Source organism: Mustela nigripes, chromosome 1, assembly GCF_022355385.1.
Source record: "Mustela nigripes isolate SB6536 chromosome 1, MUSNIG.SB6536, whole genome shotgun sequence".
Taxonomy (NCBI): domain Eukaryota; kingdom Metazoa; phylum Chordata; class Mammalia; order Carnivora; family Mustelidae; genus Mustela; species Mustela nigripes.
The window spans coordinates 2,578,522-2,592,488 of NC_081557.1; the positions used below are offsets into that span (position 1 = coordinate 2,578,522).

Here is a 13,967-nt window from a genome sequence, read left to right on the forward strand (position 1 = left end):
CCTCGCCGCCCGGGTTCGGAGGGGGCGGTTCCGCGGTAGACCTCGCAGCCTGGGTTCGGAGGGCGCGGGGGCCGGGGTGGACCCTCCGGTCCGGGTTCGGAGAGCGTAGGGGCCGGGGTGGACCTCGCCGCCCGGGTTCGGAGGGGGCGGTTCCGCGGTAGACCTCGCAGCCTGGGTTCGGAGGGCGCGGGGGCCGGGGTGGACCCTCCGGTCCGGGTTCGGAGAGCGTAGGGGCCGGGGTGGACCTCGCCGCCCGGGTTCGGAGGGTGCGCGGGTTCCACCGCTCGACGCGGGATTCGAGGGCGGGCACGCCGGCGAGTTTGTGTTTCGGTGGGGCTGGGGGCGCCCAAGGGGGGCTCGGCCGGTGCTCTTGGCCGTGGAGTTCGTGGAGGAGCTTTTAAAGCGACCCTGAGCCGCTGTTAGGAAGGACCTGGGCCGCTTAGGTCGCGGTGCTTAGGGGCCTGGTGGGCCGGCAGCTGTGGGCACGGCCCGGGGAGTCCCCAGAGGCTTTCCAGAAACGAAGTGCCTTCCGCAAGGGGTTGGAGGTAGTAAAAACTGGATGGTTTGTGACCTCTTTTTTGTTCGAAACTCAAGTTGGATTTAATGAGGTCAGCCCTCTAATTAAATTAAGCTAAAAGAATTAGAGAGGTAATTTCGGAAGCCCTCCGTTGGGGGCGGCGCTTTGATCGCTCGCTGGGACTCGCCCCGCGACCCCGCTGCCCGCGCCTCCGGGAGGGGCTGTCTCCCCTGGATTCAGCCTCGACCCAGCTGTCCTGGGAGGATCTGCTGGATCTGGGGGTTTCGGTGTGTCCAGAAGCCTCCTCCCCCCACCCCCCGGGGGCGGCTGCGTTTGAGAGCTCAGTTTTGACACCGATCGGTTCCCACTGGGGATCCTCCGCTCCTGGGGCTGGGAGTGGAAGTGGCCTTGCTGGGGGCTGTTAATGAGCCCTCCAGCTGCTCGTATCTTTAAGGAGGCCCGAAGGAGACCCTTGTCTGAATAGGAATTAGTGGTTGGGTGTAAGTCTTGGGAAGTTGGTGCCCTCGTCTTGCTAAGAAATTTCTGGATTTCCAAGAAGGAGGAATTGAGTGGAAAGCCAGGGGCTCCTCTGGGCCCGCGAGGGACGAGCCCCAACTGTTCAAGTAGCAACAGGCATGCTTGAACCATGAGATTTTGCTTATAAAGGCAGCTCCCAGCGGGCGGGTGCCTGCGCAGGGCGGCTTTGAGCAAATCCCTTCAGGTTGGGGAAGGGGGCGGGGATCTTCCCGCCTACCCTGCACCGGTGTAATTTGCTAGAGAAAGCCCTTTTCACATTCAGGAGAGTTTCCTAGGGACTTGGGTTCACTTCTTTAGCCGGTTCTAGGGCTTGTGTGCAGGGGGCCCCCCCTAGCTGACTTGTAGGGCCTGGGCCTCTTGCAGGCCCCATCTGGAGGGAGCCCTGGCCATCCAGGGTCAAGGGTCAGATGCCCGGCTCCCGGCCAGCAGGAGGTAACGCTGCTGTCAGATAGCATCACAGTTTATTCCATCTGTGGTGGGGGAGCAAGTTGGAAGAAAAAGCTTGACGCTAAGAAAAACATGAAAGAGTCCACCGGTATGCAGGAAAATCCTAGAAAAAAATGGATTAAAAAAAAAGGATTTATTTATATATTTATTTGACAGATCACAAGTAGGCAGAGAGGCAGGCAGAGAGAGGGGGAAGCAGGGTCCCTGCTGAGCAGAGAGCCCGATGCGGGACTCGATCCCAGGACCCTGAGATCATGACCTGAGCCGAAGGCAGAGGCTTTAACCCACTGAGCCACCCAGGTGCCCCCAAGGAAAAATGGATTTTTATAGAAAAGTAATTCTTTAGTTTAGTGTTGTCATTCGTGAGTCTGTCGAAGCCTTGATTTATAGAGTTCTGGTGTCTTTGTCATCTCGGGTGAGGAGGGGGGCTTTCCAAGAGGGGGTCAGTTTTGGGAGTTGGGTTGCTGAGGAGGCCAAGACCTGCCTCCGGCTCCAACTGAAGATTGGGGGTGAAGCCACTCCCCCTCCCCCATCCTGGCCCCGTGACTCCTGAACGCTCACTTCTCGGGAACTCCCCGCTCCTGCTGTGTAAACTGCTGGCCCAGCCCCACCGGAGGCTGAGAAACGGTCCCAGGGAGCCTGTGGCAGGGAGGGGTGTGGCCGGAAAAGCCCCAGGGGGATGGTCCCTGATAGCCTCCTCTGAAGCCTCCAATTGTCCTGAGCCCCAGGGGCAGGGGCGGGGGTGGGGGTGGGGGACGGACGGGGACATTTATGATCTTTCCTCAAAGTGATCTACCGGCCTGCTGAATTCTCTGCTTTGACCAGGGAGGTGGGGAGGAAGGCCCCAGACCAAATCCGGTTAAAACATCTCTGGAATCCCCAGCCCTTCCCCCACGCGCTTCTTGAAGGGGGATGGGCCGACTGCGTGAAGGGCGCCGGGGTTTGTGACTCCGGTGACCCAGTGCACCTGACCCCGCCGCCCAGGAAGGGGCCTGCTCTTCTGCGACAGTCTGAGGCGATCTGGGGTCTGTCAGATTGTCTCCGTGGGTCGCATCGGAGGGCCTGGCCTGAGCACGAGGCCTGCAGCTGGGCACAGGGGCTGCCCCCCCACCCCACGTCCCCCTACCATAGGGAACTTCCAGGCCAGTGGGGGAAGGGAAGGGGCGGGCCAAGTCATGCACAGGGGGACAGGGGTTGTGACAGAGGCGACCTTTGGGTGCTGTAGGGCGCCGAGAGGGACCCCAGCCCGATCTGGGGGAGGACGGGGACGAGGGATATAGAAACACCTGTAGGAGGTCTGGATCGTCTGGTCATTTCTTTGCCTGCACTGCACTGGGACCTAGGCCCTAATGGTCTTTTTCTTGTCCCAAAGGTAGGGAACCCCTAAGTGCCAGCAACCACGGTGGGGACAGCCGTTGTGTCTTGCTATCGATGACCTCAGTCAGGCCTCAGAGAGCTCCCGGGAGAGAGCTGTGCCGTCTTCTCCTTTCATAGACCGGGGACCGCAAGCTCAGAGGAGGGAAGCCTGGCCCCGGGGCGCACGGCTAGGGAGTGGGGCCTCAGGCACTGCGAGCCCAGCAGCCTTAGGTCCCCTGCCCTGCCCCATGCCCACCACATAGGCAAGCAAGCAGATGACCCAGCGGGAAGATTCACCCGGTTAGACAATTGCTCTTCTTGTAACTGCTTGCGGAAGAGAGCTACAGTCGGAGAGGGAAAACCGGAGTTTCTGCTCAGACTTCTTGATGTGATAGGCCCTTTTATTTTCCTTGGAAGCAGATTCAAGGACTGTTTTGGAGTGACTGTGGGATGTGACTGTCACTGCCTCAGTCAGTCTTTGGGGGATGAGTTAGCATCTGCTATGAACTTTCCTACCCCCTCAAGGGGTTTCCAGTCTTAATGGGGGAACGGGGAGGTGAGCCCCGTGCTGGGGCAGATCTGAGCGCCTGCGCCGAGCTCGGGGTCGGGACCCTGGGTGTGCAGCCAAGGCCCGTGTCTCTTTCTGGGAATCCGAGCCCATCAAAGCCCGTGGGGCTGCTGGGAGCTTGCGTTCAGCCGCAGTGGAGAGCAGAGCCGCCGGTGATTGGCTGCCAGATGTCAGTGCGGGGGGGGGGGGGGGGGGGGGGGGGGGGGGGGCGACTGCGCCCGGTGACCGCTGGGGACAGTGTTGGAAAATTGTCCTTGTGGGGTTTGCCAAGGACTCTCAGGGTGGCTCGGTGAGGGGTGTGCGTGTTGAATGAAGCCATGAACTCCCAGTGTGAAAGCTGCAGATTTCAAATGCTGGACCTTGGGGCGGGGGCTCCTGACTCCCTGGAAATTCCAGGGCCAGAGAGGCAGGTTCGGAGCCCCCCCCAGAGGGTCCGCACCATCAGGAGTCCCGGGAGCACACTTTGAGCAGTGCTGCAGGTTTTGGCGGCCCAGTGGTTGGCAAGCCCTGAGCTGGTGGCTGAGGAGACTCCACAGGAGGCATTCATTAGGCGGCTAATCATTGCAGACCTACAAAGGCCCTGGGGCAGCAGTGGGGTTGGGTTGGGGGAGGATGGGCACATTTTTTCAAAGAGATTTTTTTTTTTTGGCCTCTCAGCTCCCTGAAAGCATCGTTTTGGTGTCCCTGTCTGTGTTTCCTGTGCCATCGTTCGTGAAAAATCCGAACGATCCACAAGTTCCGCAAAGCTGAGCGGATCTGGACTCTCGCCCCAGACGCCCTCACGCCCACCCTCGATTCTGGCCGCACCAGTCCGACGAGGCTTCTCATGCGTTCTGAAGTCAACATATAAAATTTTCCTTCATAGGTTTCAGTATTTGCAGAGGCTGGACAACCTCATCTGCGAGGTAAATACTGGCCCTTCGGAAGTAACCGGCCAGCTGGGGCTGTGTCCTCTGCTGTCGGAAGCTCCGGGGACGGGGCAGCCTCCTTGCCTTGGCAAACAGGTGGAGAAGCTCCCGGGACCCCTCCTGGTCCCTGTGCCTTCTTGAACGTCTGCCGCGACTGCCCCCAAGAGAGTTATCCTAACGGAATAGACTTGCACGCCGCTCCGTCTTTCACTCACCCACCTAGCACGTTTCTGTGCAAGGGAAAGGTACATACATTGGCTTTCAAAAAATGTTCCTGGGACCTCAAGTCACTCAGTGTCCCCCCAAATCAGGTGTGGATCCAGAAAGCCATAAGCTTGAACACTGTAAATGTCCCCCTGGCGTGCACGGCTCTGCTGGCCAGCGGTGTGTGTTTCTGGTGTTTTCTTTAGAGACTTGGTTGAGCCAACTTCCTGTGTTCAGTATAGGGAGCCCTTCCCCCGCGGCTCCCTCCCTCCACCCCCGGGGGTTTGCAGGGTATGGAAGGTGGGAGGGGCTGCTGGGGAAGGGGACCCCGAGGCCTTTGTACCCTGAGCAGCATCTGAAGAAGGTTCCGTTCAGACTGGCCCCTTGTGGTGGGTCTACTTTGGGGGGTGGGGGGACGAGAAATGGGCTGGATGTTGCCCCACCTTCAGGGTTCCTGCTGGCGAGGCCCATCCTGGGACGGTGGGGACACCTAGGTGGCCGTAGGGACAAATGATGCCTGCCACCTGAATGCTCCAAGTCCTGCACACTGGGTGTCCTGCTCCAGAGTGTGCCTTCTTGGGGTTCTGTTCCCTTGCTCCCTGAGTTGAGAAATCCTGAAACCGCACCCAGATTCCTGGGTGGGGCGGGGAGGTCCAGGTGCTTTCTGAGCACGCAGCACGCACACAGAAGGGCAGGATGCGGCTGCCAGGTGGGTCCCGGAGGGCCTGGGCCCAGGGAGAGGGTCCCACATCCTGAGCAGAGCCGAAGGCCAGCCTGGGACCCTGGGGAGCAGGAGTGCCCTGTGGGGGCAGAGCGGCCTCCGATGCTGTCTCACTTGCATCTCTAAGAACACAGCACGGCTGCCACTGCTGTGGCTGCCACCCCCGGCGCAGTCTTTCTCCTTCCTGATTTCCGTGGTGGTGGTGTTCTGTGCTCCCACTGCAGGGGGCCTGGCCAGCTGCACGCATTTGCCTCTGCTTCTAGCAGGGCTCCAGGCAGACCGAGCCCCAGGAGAGGACCTGGGTCTTGGGGTCCTGCAGGGGCTCCAGATGTGGAGTCACGGGTTGTGGAAAAGGTCGCGTTGGGTGGACAGCATCAGCCATGCAGAACCGGCCAGCCCCGGTGGCTCCAGACTCTCCCTCCTGCACGCAGGGTCAGCCCCACGAAGGCCCGAGCCGGTCAGGCCCTGGCCTCTTCTTTCTTGGCCTCACTCTGAAGTTTTCAGACGTGGGTGGGCCAGCCCGCGGGCTGCTCTCAGGCCTGGCCTCAGGGATCCGTCGGGGTCCCAGCCGAGTAACCTCGGAGCTTTCTGGGCCGAGTCTGGCAGGGCTCACGCTGGCCGGCTGCTCTCCTGTCTTCCTCGGTCTGCCTGCATCTTTGGGTTGCCGGGGATGGACGTGCATTTGGACCAGGTTTAGGGGGTATATTGTGGGGACACCGGGGTCCGCCCTGGGCCCTCTGTTTCTTTGTCGGGGGGACACCTGAGTGGCTAAAACATGAAAGTATTGGCAGTAGTGAGCGCATGGGGTTTGTTGGTCCCCGAGTGCGTTCCAGATGCAGATGCCCTGGGGAACGGGCCCTCGGGACATCACCCCCAAACTCCAGGGCAGGTGCCCAAGGCCCAGGGCATCTACCTAACAGCTGAAGGTCGTGCGGCCGCTCGCTCTGCCACACAGAATTGCACCCGCCCCTGCCCTCCCCCACGGGCCGGGGGTGCAGAGAGGTTCTCAAACTTTTGGTCTAAGGACCCCTCTACCCTCTCTAGGGACCCCAGAGAGCTTTCGGTTCGCGCGCATCGTCTCTTGCAGTACGTGTCCTATTAGAAACTTAAGAGCAGTAAAAGTATTTAAATAGTCATGCCTTTAAAAATGATAACGATAAACCCATACACGTTCGTGTCAGTAACATTCTTACGGAGAACAGCCGTTTTCCAGAACGAGAAGAACTTCGGAGAGATGCGTGGCACGACTTACATTTTTGCAAAGTCCCTTTAGAGTGTGGCCTCGCAGTAGACGGGTGGGTTCTGGGCCTGCCTCGGCACTGAGCCTCAAGCCACGGCCCTGGCGTGCAGCTCCTGAAACCCCCCACATGTGGGAGGGCCGTGAGCGGGAAGATGCTGTGTCTCAGTGTTGCCAGGAGGACGGTTTGACTTCACAGAGGCCTGAAAGGGCTCTGGGGGAACCCCCCAGGATTCCCTGGGTCACACACTGAGGACCCCCGGAAGAGGTCTGGGACCAGCACTTGGACTGGGTGTGAGTTGAAAGCTGGCACTGCCCGGTCATCGGGGGGATGTTTCCAGGAACACCTGTCCTTTTTCTTGTCATTTAGGATGTGTCTGTGCAGTTTCATTGGGGGCTGCAGGGGGTCCTCGGGAGGGGGGTCCCCGCAGAGTTAGGGCGGTGGGATCCAGGCTCAGGGGAAGCAGGCAGCTGGCTCGGTCCACCCCCGGGTCTGATAGGGGCAGGGTCCTTTGCTATGAAAGGTGTACCTGGTTGAAGGTGTCTGAGGTCACCAAAAGCTCACCTCTGTGGGGATGGCAGCTGGGGACCCAGGTGGCTCCTTTGGTGACACTGGTCAGGACAGAAGGCTGTTTTCGGATCCCCGTGAGGGTGTCCATGAGTGCAAGGACAGAGCCGCTGGGAGGAGGCAGCGTGGGGGCCACGGACATGCCCCCACCGTGTGACCTCCCGGGCGGCAGATGGGGCGTGCGGGGAGCCGACCGGGAGCACAACCAGGCGTCCTGCGAGCCCACGGCCCACCAGGCGTCCTGCGTCTGCCGTCCCTGCCTGCTGGGGGTCCTCAGTCCGCCGGGCCTTAGCCAGGGCAGGGGCCACGGCAGCCCCGACGGGTGTTTTGGGTTTTGGGGTAAAGATTGTCCCCGGGACGTTGGAGGAGCAGCTCCTGTCACCCCCTGTGTGGGCGGGGCAGCTGGCCCTGGCCTGGCCTCCCCCTTCCCCGTGCTCCCTCTGGGGCCCTCGCTAGAGGAGGAGCCAGAGGGCCCCCTGGGCCCCGGGATCACAGATTCCGTTGTTCTGCAGACCAGCTGCTCAGGTTTTCAGGGGAGGTTGGGGGGGACGGGGGATGGGTAAGTGCTCCCTGGGGGTATTGGGGGGTAGGGGTGCTTTCTCTGGGCCCTGGGGAAGGTCCAGCACTTCCCTTCCCTGCTAACCTCCAGGTCCTCTCTGGCAGAGTGAGTGAGGGCAGCAAACGCAGCTTTTGAAAGGAGCTGACACCCTCTGCAGGCTGCCGCCGCCCTGCCCCCTCCCCCCAAGCTTGGAGAGATGTTTGTCACTCATTGTGGAAGGGACCGATGGAGTTCCCTGCCCATATTTATGCCATCTCTAGACCGTGTCTCTGGCTCATGCCCTCCCCGCGAGTGGGGGTGGGCGGCCCTGGGAGGAGACCGTCCCTCAGGATGGCTGATGATGGGTGTTGTGGGGCACTGGTTCTTGTATAGCATGAAAGCGCAAGGCCCCCAGGCCAAGGGTCGAGGTTGTCGCACCTGTGGGTGCCCCCCTGCCCAGCCCTGGGGAGAGTCCCGGTTCCCCAGGCTTCAGCGGGAGGGGGCCGCCTTCTGCAGGGGAGAGGATGCATTGCTGACCCTCCAGCAGACCTCTTTCCCGCTGCCTCCGTGGGAAGAGGTCCCAGGGCTGGTAGGAGGCACTGGAGGGGAGGAGACCCCATGCAGAAGTGGACAAAGGTCCCCACCTTGGTTCTCTCTCCTGCACCGAGGCTGAAACTCGTGATTTTGTGAGTTGGTTTCCATGCACGTCACCCTCCTCCCCCCCGGAAGAAAGTCCAGGGCACCCCTTGTCTGTCCTGTGTGTCCGTGTGTCTTAGGGCCTGGGGCACACGCGGCTGCTGAGGGCCCTGTGCCAGGCACTGTCCTCGACTTGTTTAAGAAAGTAAAGTGTGGGGGAGCTTGGGTGGCTCAGTCGGTTAAAGATCTGACTCTAGACTTTGGTTCAAGATCAAGTCCCATGTGGGGCTCTTGTGCTCGGCACAGGGTCTGCTTGAGATTCTCTCCCTCTGCCTCGGCCCCTCTCCCTGCTCTCACTGCCTCTGTCTCTCTCTCAAAGAAGTAAAGTAACGAAACCTTCGAGAACGCTTTCCTCATCCAGCCTCCCTGCAGACCTCAGTCCCGTTGTCTTCGCTCCCGCTTCCTGCGCGCGTTCCCCGGCCCCGGCGCCCACTCGCCCCCTTTCTGCCCCCGTGGACTTGCGCAGCCTGGACATCTCACAGACACGAAATCCCGCAGTGTCCGTCTTTGGGGACTGCGCCGTTCCCTCAGCCCGCTCTTGCCAGGGTCCATCTGGGGTCTGTGTCCTGACACGTAGCAGCGCCCCGTTGCCTTCCACGGCAGAACGATGCCCTGTCGTATGGGACCGTCCCGTTGTGGTCGTGCCTGCGGCTGTGGACGGACGCATCGGTTCTTCTGCTTTTCCGGTTTTTCGAATCAGCATATGAGTGTTCATGTGGGCGTATGTGTTCGTGGATCTTGGGTGTTTACGCAGAAGTGGGAGTGCCGGGTCACGGGCTGACCTGGTATTATACCTTCTGAGGACCTGCCAGACTGTTCCCCACAGTGGGTGGGCCGAAGATGCACCTTCTGGGGCTCCCCTTCCCACGCCTCCTCACCAGTTGGTGCTGTCTCGTCCAGTGTGGTCATCCTGGAGGGTGTGAGGTGGCATCTCCCTCTGTGTAATCTGCATTTCTTCCCTGACGAATGTTCTGAGCACCTTCTCGTGGGCTTGTTGGCCATTTGTATACCTCACTTGGTGAAAGGTCTTTTCAGATCTTTTGCTCACTTTTAATTGTTTTTTGGGGGGGGCTCCTTTTATTATGTAGTTCTGATAATTCTTTAGGTACGAATTTCTTATCTGGTGGACAGTATGATGACAACTGTCCCGTTCTCTGGGTTGTTTTCTTTGTTTTGTTGATAGTGTTCTTAAAGGATGGAAATTTTACTTTTTGACAGAAAGCATCTGTTCTTTGTTACTTATTGTTTTAGTGTCACATCTAAGAAGGATTTGCCTAACCTGAAGTCCTAATGATTTATGCCTGCATTTTCTCCTAAGAGTTTTATGCTATTTACTCTTATATTTAGGTGTATGATGCATTTTGCCTTTTTTAAAAAAAGATTTTATTTATTTGAGAGAGAGAGACAGAGGGTGAGAGAGAACACGAGCAGGGGGACGGGCAGAGGGAGAAGCAGACCCCCACGGAGCAGGGAGCCCGATGCGGGGCTCGATCCCAGGACCCTGAGATCATGACCTGAGCCAAAGGCAGATGCTTAACTGACTAAGCCACCCAGGCACCCCTGAAATTATTTACTTAATTTCATTTTCAAATAGTTCGATTATTAGTGTGTAGATATACAATTCATTTTTTATATATTGATCATATATTCTATAATCTTGCTGATCATGTTTGTTCTAATTTTTTAGTAGATTCTTTAGGATTTTCTGTATATAAGATTATGTCATCTACAAATAGCAAAAATTTTATTTCTTTCTCTCTAATCTAATCTGGGTGCTTTTCTTTCATTGTGATTAATTGCCTCGCCTGGAAACTCCATCCAGCACAATGTTGAGTACAAGTGGCGAGAAAGGACATCAGTGTCTTGCTCCTGGTCTGAGGAGGAAGCGTCTAGTCTTTCAACATTACTTATGACATCAGCTGTGGGTGTCTTGTAGATGCTGAAGATCAGGTTGGGGAAAGTCACTTGTGTTGTTAGTTTGTTGAGCATTTTATCATGAAGCAGGGCAGGATTTTGCCGACTGCTTTTTCTACATCTGTCGAGATGCTCAGCTCCCTTTTGCCCCTTATTCTGTTAATATGGGGAGTTGCATTAATTGAGTTTTAGATGTCATACCAATTTTGGATTCTTGGGATCAATCCCACTTAGTCATGACTTATAATGCTTTTCATCTACTCCTGGATTCAGTTTGCTAGTATTTTGTTCAGTGTTTCGCATTCATATGCACAAGAGATATTGATCTGTAGCATTCTTCTGATGGTGTTGTGGTAATATTGACCTCATAAAATGAACTGGAAAGTGTTCTCTTCTACTTTTTGGGAATGTTTGTGATAAACTGGTATTTAATCCTTCCTTAAAGGTTTGGTAGAATTAACCAGTAAAGCCATCAGGGCCTGGTGCTTTCTGTGTGTGTGTGTGTGTCTTTAATTCAGTCTTTTCTTGTTATAGGTATGTTTCTTCCTAAGTCACATTTGCTACTTTGTGTCTCCCTGGAATCTGTCCCATTTCTGTGTGCCTTGTCCACAGGGTTGCCTTAACCTCCTTTGTTTCTGTCTGGTCGGTGGAAATGTCCTCCTTCTAATTTCTGAGTCTGGCAATTTGATTATTTCCCCCCTTTTTTCTCCTTTATCAGTCTAGCTGAAAATTTACCAGTTTCATCAGCTTCTCAAAGAAACTGACTGTGGCTTCGTTGGTTTTCTCTTCTCTTACTTTCATTTCACCTTTTTATTCCTTCCTCTGTGGCTTGTTTTAGTTCATTGTCCTTGTCCAGTTTCATCATCATGGACATGAGCTCTTTGCTCTTTTGATTACAGATATTTACCACTGAAAATCTTCTAAGGACTGTTTTGCTCTATCTCTTAAGTTCTGCTATATTTTGTTTTCTTTGTCCACACATTTTAGATATTTTCTAGTTTCTTTCTTTTTTTTTTTTTTTTCCTTCTTAGTATTTTCCAGTTTCCCCGGGTTGTGGTCTCTGACCCATTGGTCATTTAGACGTGTGTTGTTCAATTTTCACACATTTGTACATTTCTAAATTTTTTCTTCTCTTATTGACTTGTAATTTTAGTCTCTTTTGGCTGGAGAATGTTCTTTCTGTGATTTCAGTCCTTTTTACATTCACGGAGTCTTTTTTGATGGCTTAACATGCGGTCCATCCTCGAAAATGTTCCATGTGCACTTGAGAAGAATGTGTGTTCCGCTGTCCTGGGGTGAAGCATCCTGCAGGGGTCTATTTGGTTGCCCTAGACTCTTAGCATCCAACAGTAAGTCAGAGACACACATATTCCTGCGTGGAGGGCCAGCATTCGAGACAGAGGAAACAAACACTGAGTAGGGGAGATGATGCAGGAACCCCTGTGCTGTCCAGGAGAGAAGGAGTGCTTGCTTCTGGGGAGCTGGTGGGAGGGGTGGTTGCACTTTTCAGTAGGGTGGTCAGGGTGGGCCTCCTGGAGGAGGTGGCCCCCTGAGAAAAGACTTGAGGGACATGAAGGAAGCAGCACATGATAAGTAGGGAATTTAATGGAAATTGCTGTGAAAACACTATTTTGCACTTAATACTTTAAATTGCAATAAAATATGCATAACACAAAATTTGCTATCTTAACCATTTTTAAAGCTGTGCCATTCAGTGGTTTTAAGCACATTTACATTGTTGTGCAATTCCACCCCCTGCATCTGTCTCCAGAACGTTCCATCTTCCCAAACTGAAACTCTGTCGTGGGAGTTAAACATTAACTCCCTTCCTCCAGCCCCGGCGGCCCCCATGGTGCTGTCTGTCTCTGAGAGTCTGACTCCTCTAGGGACCTCCTGTGAGTGGAATCCTGCTACATTTGTCCTCGTGTCTGGCTTATTTAACTCAGCATTGTGTCCTCCAGGTCCATGTGTGTTGTGGCAGGTGTCAGAAAGTGCTTCCTTTTTGAGGCTGAGTAATAGCCCACCGGGTGGACGGATCATGTCCTGTGTATCTGCTTCTCTGTGGACGGATGTGCAGATGCCATGAACACCGCTGCCGTGAGCATGGTGTGCAAGTTCCAGTTCAAGTCCCTGCTTTCAAAAAGCACGTTTCACTCAGGGAAATACAACTCAAAACCACAGAGGGATGCCCCCTCACACTGGTTGGAACGGGGAGCATGAACAAGTCGGGAAACGACAGGTGTTGGTGAGGATGCGGAGAAAGGGGAGCCGTCCTGCACTGCTGGTGGGAATGTGAGCTGGGGCAGCCACTCCGGAAAACAGCATGGATGTTCCTCAGAAAGTTGAAAATAGAGCTGCCCTAGGACCCAGCAATTGCACTACTGGGTATTTACCCTAAAGATACAAATGTGTTGGTCCAAAGGGGCACGTGCACCCGAATGTTTACAGTGGTGACGGCCTCAACAGATAAACTATGGAGAGGGCCCAAATGTCCATTGACAGGTGAACAGATAAAGAAGATGTGGTCTGTATTATGCAATGGAATATTACGCAGCCATCAAAAGAATGGAATCTTCCCATTTACAACAACGTGGATGGAACTCGAGGGTGTTACGGTCCGTGAAATAAGTCAACCAGAGAAAGACAATTATCGCATGATCTCACTGACAAGTGGAATTTAAGAAACAAAACAGAGGGCCACAGGGGAAGGGAGGGAAGAATAAAGCGAGCCGAAATCTGAGAGGGAGACAAACCATCACAGGGAACGAACTGAGGGCTGCTGGTGCGGGCCGGGGTGACTGGGGCCGGGCATGAAGGACGGCGCGTGACATCACGGGCAGGGCGTGCGATGTGCAACTGATGAACCCTGAGCTCTGCCTTTGAAACTAGTCATACACCGTATGTCAACTAAGTGAATTGAAATAAAAAGTACTTTAAAAAGACTCATTTTAAAGCAAACACCGACGCCAGGCCCACCTGGTCTTGGGATTCCCAAACTGAGACCATCCTGCCCGCTTGCTTTACGTAGCACAAAGAAGGAGGTCTGGGGACCACGCAGGGGTCACCCCCGTAGGTCAGAGAAACTGTGGCCTCTGACTCCTCTCCTGGCCAGTGTTGCCGTCCCCCAGGAGGACAGGCGCTCCTTCCGGGGAACCTGGTGCCTCGGCTGTGCGGGTTCAGCGGGGTTTAGGGCTGGACTGAGGATGGAATGTTTCCCGCAGACCGGAGCGCGTTACCTAACCGGGTGCTTTCTGACCGATTGCCTCACGGCCCGAGACGTGGGCCGGCTGAGCCGTGTGCTGTTTGCCCGTCTGATGAGCTGCCAATGTCTGGGCGTGTTTGCTGGTCCAGCGGGACCCAGGGCGGCCCGGGCAGGGGGAAGGGGGACGGTAGGTGGCCTTCCTCAGTGGCATGTGATTCGTAGCTACTAGTAGCTATTCATAGTCCCGTCTCCTCTGAGCTCTCCGCGCGTGCATTTTCTCTGCTGTGTAATATTCCACGGAACGCCAAACCCGGCAAGTCCGAGGCTGTTTTCTGTTTCTCTTTCAGCCCGTGCTGCAGGGACGGGCTCATCCAGGGCAGCTCTTCCAGGGTCCGCGGCCTGGGGGACGGGGGTCCCGCTTTCACGGATATCCCCCGCTTGCTCTCCAAGGGGCTGGGCCACGCTGTGGTCCCACCCTCGTGGCCTGAGAGCCTCAGGTCCTCACGGAGGTCACGGCCAGCCGCCGGGCTGGACCTGATGGGCGGGGCTGGGCT

At 55.9% G+C, this 13,967-nt stretch overlaps 1 protein-coding gene across 4 annotated transcripts in view; it reads left to right on the forward strand.

The window, feature by feature from the left end:
* The window catches only part of SHANK2 (SH3 and multiple ankyrin repeat domains 2), a 453,945-nt gene that overhangs the window by 1,215 nt on the left and 438,763 nt on the right, over positions 1 to 13,967 (forward strand). The gene's annotated exons all lie outside the window — the stretch shown is intronic.